Here is a 9,806-nt window from a genome sequence, read left to right on the forward strand (position 1 = left end):
TATCTCATAGGTGGGTAAGTAACTTTTCCACCTGGAGGGAAAGTTGTCAACACTTGAATGGGACACAATTGCCCTTTTTAATAATGGCTTTTTATAGACAAAATAGTCAACTTTTGTTTACTTGGGAAATAAAAAGCATGGATAAACACACTTATTTGGGTAAGTTTTTGCTAGGAAACACTTACCTAGGAAAGTGACTTCTCGAAAAGCGAACAGGGCCTAAGAGAATTATATTGGAGACCAAGAGATAATTCAATAATTAATAAAGAGGAGAGATTAAGGAGGATGCCATCCATAGAATTAAAATAGATGGGCAAAATAGGAAGGTGCATGTGGAAGCCTATGTGGTAGACAAATATCACTTTGATTAAAAGGAATGTTTTATGAAACAATTGTAAGACCAGTAATGCTGTATGGAGCTGTGTTGGGTAGTTAATAAATAATATGTTCAAAATTGAGCGTGGTGAAAATACTTATGTTGAGATGGATGAGTGGAAAAACTAGAAAGGGTAGGGTTAGAAATGAGATCATTTGGAGAAACTTAAGAGTAGCTCCAATAGGTGACAACATGAGAGAAAGTAGACTAAGATGGTTTGATTACATGCACAGAAGACTAGGGGTGTAATTGAGTTGAGTCGGGTTATGCTTTGGGTCGCTCAAGATCGAGTTAGACTAAAAAATGTCGAGTGCAAAATTCAATTAGAGATCAATTGGGTTTTGAGTTTCATACTCCAAATTGACTCGGCTTGAGCCAATTATAAATAAATTTATATTAAAAATTATAAATAAATTAATATTTAAAAGATTATAAATAAAAATTATTAGAAAAATTTATTATATATTAAAAATTATAAATAAATTGATGTTATGAAATGTTATAAACAAAGGTATATTGTGAAGGTTGATTATAAATTTATTTATTTATATTAATATAAAAAATTAATATTTATTTATATTATAATTAAAAATATATAAAAACAATATTTTATTAGAAGCTTGATTAGGCTCGCAAGCTACCTGAGCCAAGTATTATGAAGCTCGAACTCGGGTTGACTAACTACTCGACTTGATAATCTTAAAGTTGAGTTTGAGTATTTAGCGAACTAAGCTTGAGTAGCTTGCAAGTTGGCTCAACTCACTTACATCCCTATAAAAGACCATTTACTGCACCCATTAGAAGAAATTTGTTGCTAGTTGAAGGGTTTAGAAGGGCTAGGGGTAGACTAAAATGAACTTGAGTTTAAATAGTTAGAAATAATTTAAGTCTCATAATTTAACAATGGATATGACATTAAATAGAGTGGAATGGTGAAATGAGATACATATAGCCAACCCATATAGTTGGGATAAGCCTTAGATGATGATTAGCTATAGGTGTATTGGTTTTCTAAAAATTAAAATGTACATACCAATTGTGCCATCGGGTGTGTTTCGGTAGTTTATACTTCACATAAGTTATTGAGGTATGTGCTTTTTTAGTATTTATATAATTTATTTATTCATTTAAGACCTAGATTTAGTGTTTTTTTTTTTTATCTATTTTGTGATGTTTGCTTGACTGTTCCTAGTGTATCCTAATTTCTTGACCATATCCAAAGTGTATCTCATTACATATTTTAAAACTGCCTTTCGTGCATCATATTTTTGTGAGAAAATCATCAAAAGACGGTTTTGAAATAAACCCTTGAACATCCCAAGATGGGTGTGTTTTGGTAGTTTATACTTCACATAAGTTATTATAGTATGTGTTTTATTTTGTGTTTATATAATTTATTTATTCATTTAAGACCTAGGTTCAGTATATTTTATCTATTTTATGATCTTTGCTTGGCTTTTCCTAGTGTATCCTAATTTTTCGACCATATCCAAAGTGTATCTCATTACGTCTTAAAATTTCTTTTCAAGCACCATATTTTTGTTAGAAAATCATCAAAGACGATTTTGAAATAAACCCTTGAACATCCCAAGCAAGACTTTCAACTATAGATGACCTAGATGGTTGAATTAATGCATAAACTGCATTGCATGAGTGTAATAAAATTCCCTAAAAAACCTTAAATGAATTGGAGAAAATCCAAATATCACTTTGGTGGAATGAGACAGAGACTGAAAGACAAATGAAATAGGTCTTTTCGAGAAACTTGTGTGCTCCAAAAAATGAAGGGGTCTTGGATTTAGGGTGTTGGAGGGAAGATTCAAATTACAAGAATATTAACTCCCTTTAGTTTTGTCTTTGTCTTTCTTTTGTTTTTGTTTTTTGTGATCTTGTAATCTCCCTTGAAAGCATGTGAAGATTTCTTGACCCATATTGTTTGGGAAAGGAGTTGGACTTGAATATATTATTAGACTTTCACTCTCTATGAGTAGGGACCCATAGGAGGAAATGCACTATACTACATTCACATGCTTATGGGGGGGGTGGGGTGGGGGATTGGGAGTGATTTTCACACATGCGACTTGGGTTGGGATGGGGCGTGGGCGTGTATATACACACCATGCATTATCTTTTCTCCTTTAACTGTTTGGATTCAAACCATTTTAACTATTTAAATTTGTTTTTTATTTTTTGTGATTCTTTGTTTTTGGCTCTGCATATCTCTTTGAACAGGTGCCTTGAACACTGTTATGGAGAGACATCTCTCTTAAAGGACACTTCTATCTCCATTCAAGTGATTGAGAGAACTCTATAAATAGGGTGGAGTAGAATAGAACACACATTGCTCTTTTCTCTATCCGTTGTTTATGAAATGTTTGAGCATCTTTCATTGGTGATTCGCGGAGGTCTAGTAAGCGAGTGCACAACTATTAGAAGCCTGTGGGCTATTTCATCTTGGAAACAGATTTGCAATTACCCGACTGTACATAGGAGGCAAATGTGGTTTTAAGGACTGTGACCAAGTGACACGAGTCAGCCCATTTTTAGAATGCATTTTTATTCGTTCTTCAACATTGCTACATTTTGAGTTCGGAAAGTATTGAATGATTATCTCCATTATCCCTTCTAATTACTATATTACTAGACTTGCGCTCTCTATGGGTAGGGAACCGCAGGAGGAAATGCACTATACAACATTCACATGCTTATGAGGGGGGTTGGGGGTGCTTTTCACACATGCACATCGGGCTGGGCCGGGATGTGGGCATGGGCATGTACACACATGCCATGCTTTATCTTTTTCTCCTCTGACTATTTGCATTCAAACCATTTTAACTATTTAAATTTGTTTTTTATTTTTCTTTTGTGACTTCATTTTTGGCTCTATGTATCTCTTTAAAGAGGTTTCTTGAACACTGTTATGGAGAGACATCTCTCTTAAAGGACATTTCTATGTCCTTTCAATTGATTGAGAGCACTCTATAAATAGGGTGGAATGGAATAGAACACACATCACTCTCTTCTTTATCCACCATTTGTGAAATATCTGAGCATCTTCCATTGGTGATTCGTGGAGGTCTAGTAAGCGAGTGCATGACTACTATAAGTTTGTGGGTTCTTTCATCTTGGAAGCCGATTTGCAATTACCTAGTTGCACCATAGGGGGCAAATATGGTTTTAAGGGGAGTGACCAAGTGTCATGAGTCAACCCATTTTCAGACGACATTTTTCAATTTCTCATTACCGGTTTTGCAACATTGCTTGGGCTCGGAAAGCGTTGAACGATCAGTTCAATTTCTAATTACTATTTTTACAACAATATTAAAACAACATTTATGGAACCTATCTCTTCTATCCATGTAATGGGAAATTGGATGCTGTTAACAATTCTTGATTTCTCCAAGATTGAACCCTCTACATGTGTTGGAGACAACACCTTTTTGCCTTAGAATAGTTAGGGGTAGCCTTTGTTTTGGTTGAACTAAACCCAATAAACATGGAGGAATCCAACTTACTGGGTCACGACTGATCACCTATGCAAGAACCACATTTTGAATTGATTATCCAATGAATTATATAATGTTTACTGCTCATACAACTTTGCCTATGAAATTTGGAATGTCCTGGACAAAAAATATGATTTAGAATATGTTGGGAATGAGAAATATATTATTGCCAATTTCTTGCATTTTACCATGAAAGAAAACATATGTGGTTAAAAAGATGAGTTTTAGGAGCTTGTAGGGGGACTAGCAAAGGAAGGTATAGTATTACCTAATGAATTTGTTGCCATTTCTTTCATATAGAGAAGTTTCCACATATATGAAATGATTTCAAAACAAGTATAAAACATAAAAGAAATGACACTACTTTGGATCAAGTGGTAGTCTGAACCAAAATAGAAGGATCAAGTTGAGAAAAATCACATTTTCAAAACCTACTTGGTGGAGGAAATGACTACAAAATTCAAAAGAGCCTAAATGTGAAAAATTACAAGAAATTTAAGAAGAAACAAAAGAAAAGTAAGTGTTATGTATGTGGCAAATCCGAGCACTACAAGAATGAATACCATCACCTAAAGGAATTTAGAAAACCAAATGTCAGCTTGATTGGGGTAGATGTTATTGCAACAATGGTAATCAAGGCAAACTTAGTTGAGAAACTGAAGGAGTATGTGTTGGACACTAGTGTTACTAAGAACATATGTGAGGACCATAGATCCTTTTGAATACACAATTCAGACTAAAGGAGAGCAAGTATTCATCGAAAACTAATAGACTTCGAAGGTCATCAACAAGGGAAAGGTATTTCTGAAACTAGCTTAAAAAGATCCTAATGCTGAATGATGTGTTGCATGTGCTAGAAATAAGACGAAACTTGGTGTTGGGTGCACTCTTGAACAAAGTAGGACTAAAGCTCACATTTGGAGTAAACAATGCTATGTTGAATAAAAAATAATGTATTCATTGAAAAAAGATATAATATTGGTGAATTGTTTGTACTGAATATTTTTGATATTATTATAAATAATAATGCTTATTCTTTTGCTTTTATAGTTGAATCGTTTGATATTTGGCATGCTAGATTAGGACACTGTAGTGCTCTTTATATAAAATAACTATGTAAGTTGAGAGTTTTGAATGTTCCTATAGAATTTATAAGTGAAAAATGTTAAGTATGTGTAGAAGAAAAATTTACTAAAAACCATATAAAAGTGTAGAAAGAAAATCTGAATTACTATAACCTATACATAATGATTTAGGGAGTATTAAATTTTATGAAACTAGAGGAGTAAAAAGATATTATATAACATTCATAGATGACTATTCTAGATATGAAAAAAGTCGTCTTACCTAAATCAAAAGATGGGGCTAAACAAGCTTTTATAAAATATAAAACTAAAGTAGAAAATTAGTTAGTAAAGAAAATAAAAAGACTTAGAATTGATAGAAAGATTGAATATGATTGACAAATAATTAGAAGATTCTTTGAAGATTTGGAATTATACATGAAACTATAACCCCTTGCCAACATGAATCAAATAGAGTCATAGGAACACTTAGTAGAATTTTAAAAGAAATGATAAACTTTGGAATAATAGAAAACTCAACCTAAACTACTTGAAAGTTTGGGGTTGTTTAGCAACAGTTAGAATATCTGAATTTAAAAGAAGGAAACTAGGACCTAAAACATGTGACTATGTGTTTAGTGGACATGCACAAAATAGTGTAACCTATAAATTTCTTGTAATTAAAATAATAGAGTCTGTAATAGAACTAGGACCTAAAATATTGTAGAATACAATATAATAATTGAGTCTTGAGATGTAGTATTCTTTGAGCATATTTTTCCATTAAAAAATGGGAGCAATAAATAGAAAACCATGTCGAGTCTGTAATAGAAACCAAGAACAAGAATTAAATGCTCAAGAAACTAATACTTCACATAGTCCATCAAATCTTGAATCCGATAATCAAGAGATATATTTAAAGAGAAGTAAAAGACAAATTTTGGTGATGGAATGTTCATTTTTTTGGTGGGCAAAGACCCACTAACATACCGCTGGTACAGTATTTTGGAAAGATGCAATAAAAAGTGAAATAGATTCTCTGATCACTAATCACACTTAGAAACTTGTGGATCTTTAACTTATGACTAAGGCACTAGATTGTAAATAGATATTTAAGAAGAAATTAAAGCCAAATGGTATAATAGATAAATTTAAGGCAATATTAGTTGTTAAAGGTTATAAATAAAAGAAAGATATAATTTTCTTTGATACATATTCCCCTATTATAAGATTAATTACAATTAGAGTCTTGCTTACTATAACACCTATATACAAACTTGTAATTCACTAAACGGATGTAAAAACAACTTTCTTAAATGTAGAGTTAGAAAAAGAAATTTACAATGTTAAGCAACTTGAAGGCTTTAAAGTACTAAGGCAAGAGAACAAAGTGTATGACTAATTTAGTCTTTATATGGCTTAAAACAAGTTCTCGAATAATGGCTTGAAAAGTTTTATAATGTATTAGTGACAAGTGGATATGTTAGAAATGATTCTAGTTTACAAAAGTTTGTAGATGATAAATGAATCATCATTTGCTTGTATGTTGATGATATGTTAATAATGGGGACAAATCTGGATATAGTAAGAGAAATAAAACAAATTTTAATGTCCAAATTTGATATTAAAGACATGGGTGAAGCTGATGTAATCTTATGGATTAAAATCCATAAACAACAAGGAAACATCATTCTCTCATAATTCCATTATGTAGAAAATATATTTAAAAAAATTGGACATTATGATTGTAAACTAGTCATGACATCACTTGATTATAATATTCATTTAAGAAAGAATGTAGAACTTGTTCCACAAAAGGAATATGCAAATATAACTGGATCTGTATCTTACCTAATGAAATGCACAAGGCCTAATATAGCTATAATTGTTAGAAAACTAAGTCAACATACTCATAACCCCAGACTTGAATAGTAAGAAGTTTTGGTAAGACTGTTAAAATATTTAAACGGAACCATGAACTATGATTTGGATTATTTAGGTTTTTCTCCTATTTTAGAAGGCTTTATTAATACAAATTATATTTCATAATCAAAGGATAGTACATCTACTAGTGAATATGTTTTTACCTTGGGAAGTGGAGTAGTGTCTTGAAAATCAGTAAAGTTATCCTATAATACAAGTTTGACAATGGAGCTGAGTTTATTGCATTGAAATTGGTAGGGGCCAAGGTAATGTGGCTAATGAACTTACTTGAAAACATGTTCTTGAACTTATTGCATTGAAAATCAGTAAATATATTATTTTGGCCATGACCGGGTTCCATTTATATCTCTCCATTGTGATAATTAAGTAGTTATAACCAAAATCAATAAGGCTTTATTTGAAAACATGTTCTTGATAAGTAAGGTGAAACGTTCAAAACCAACTGATAATATATTTTAAGAGAATATTGCAAGTATGTTTTTGAAAATAACCATGTGACTAGAAATATCATGCTGAAATAGTGTGTTTTGAGAATAATTTTGGAAGAACTATTTTTTATTAAACTCTATAATCATGTGTCTTTTGGTGGGTTACTCATGAGAGGCTCGTGAAGAGAGAGAAAAAAAAAGAGTTATTCGATATCCTAAAGAAATGTTATGATAATACAAGAAAATAAAAGAACAAACTAATAATCGTTTATCTGAGGGCTGTCAGGAGAGTTAATCATTGACATAAATAAAGGATTACCTAAGATCATAATCCCTAACTAACGAAAGACTGAGAGGGTTTAAACAACACGAAAGCACCATATCAAATAGAAGTGAATTAATTGAATATGATAATAATAAAAGGCATTAATCAGTACCAAAGGGATCCCAAGTATTGTTTTATAACAAAAAAATGAATCATTAATTAAATACTGATATACAATTTTTTTGGTCATAGAGAATCTGTTATTTTGACTTATTATTTAGGAAGTAGCTCCATTAGTTAACTCTCCAATTCATTAATAATGGAAAATAAACAAAAGAAGATGGGAAGGACACCCAAAAAGAACAAAATTAAAACAAGCCTAAACACATAGCTAATTAGATACCACCAAAATGAACGAAATTATAAAACCAGAAACCACCATACTACAACACCAAACCATTACACACCACCAGGACAAATCGGGGTCAAAAAGAAATATAGATAGGTATAAAGACGACATGTGGCGAGGCTGTTATGCCAGATGTTACCTTTGATTTTGCATTTGCTACGGTGGAAACTATACGTATCGAAGTGAGCTCACATCAACTGGGTTCAGACTTAAGACAAACTATGTTGGATGAATCACGTTCAAGAAAGGAATTTGGGAACTACCGATATACCAATGGCGGAGAACAGCAGACCGCTAGTATGTCAATGGTTAAGCGATTTGTTGAAGCAGTGCAGGGGAACCTGGGGTGAAGCCAAACCCAACCAGTAATTCTTTACTCATGAAGAGAATCCGTCCCACGGTCTGGGTAACAACTCCCACTATGAAGAGTTTGGTGACGGTATTCTTAGACGCCCAATAGGCTTCATAACAACCGATCAGGGGAGACGATGGGCGGGACCCAGGTCATGGTAATGAGCAAAACAACAGAAAGAGATGGAGGATGGCAGTGAGGATAACGACCCAAAACTAAAGTGAATATGAGATTTGTATGACTGAGAAGAGGCAAGACGAACGTCGACACAGCTACGGGCGGAGACAGTGACGGGATGGTAGGGAAACAACTAATAATAGTAGAAGGAAACGAAAAATCTAATGTCACTAGACGGTAAACAGGGGAGGTTTCTAGTTAGGCTGAGAGCATGCGGTAAGAGGGCAAGAAGGAAACAAGGGAGATCGACGGGAGAGATCCGCCGCCACTAAAAATTGTAGCGGTGATCGGAGATGACAAACCTGGAGATCGGCGATGTCGAACCTGGACCCACACACCTTGCAAGAGAATGGAAACCGCATGGCGATGGGTACGCATCCTTTGTGCTGTTAGATCCCATGATCTATGGACTTCGTCGGCATGTTCCATGGCGATGTGTCATTGTGCTCCTCATTTCTCGGGACAACATATGATATGCGGTAGGATGGATTTCCACCTAGGTTTAAGGGCAGTTTTTGTACAAGGATGAAAATAGATGGACTTCGAATTAGATCAGATAATATCCAAATTTAAATCTGATTAGAAAATTTGATATCCGAATTAGATTTGGTATCCAATCCAAAACTTCTACATTTTTTTTTTTTTGTCGTGGGAGGGGAGGCTAAGTCAAGCACGACGTGCGCTACATGTCCCTCTGCATATGAGGTTTGTGGCACATACAGTAACCGTTATCCAGCCCTACCGAATGGTGGCAATCCACATCATTGGTCTGATCAAGGTTGCAGCGAGGTCCTTATCCACGTCGTTGTCCACGAGGCAATTCAACCGGGGTGAGATACAGCTCCATCAGTTGATATAGTGCTTTCTTGGATATGTTGCATCAACTTTATTTCGGATTTATTATTATTTAAACCACGTTTTATCCATTATGTCTCCAGTTTTTTTTTTATTATTATCTTAGTTCATAGTTGTTTCAATATTTATGGGGGGATTTCATTAATTAAGATGTTGAAGTCTATTGTTGTCTTTCCAAATTCCACCATATCAATGCCTATCCAATTCATATTTTGATACATATCCTCCATTTACAAGCTTATGTGTTGATACCAGGAATCTAAATGCCCCGGCCCAGAGACCAAATGTTTCAGACCGGTTTCGAACATCATATCTGGATTGTTGATACTAGGAACAGCTTATGTGTTCTTATGTTAGCCTTGCCTCAGGCCTCATTTCTCCTCACTAACCCAAAATATGGAATGGCAAATGCACCCAAAACGCTCACCAA

This window comes from Nelumbo lutea, chromosome 3 (genome assembly GCF_056320005.1).
Source record: "Nelumbo lutea isolate HS-2025 chromosome 3, American lotus-T2T, whole genome shotgun sequence".
Lineage (NCBI taxonomy): Eukaryota > Viridiplantae > Streptophyta > Magnoliopsida > Proteales > Nelumbonaceae > Nelumbo > Nelumbo lutea.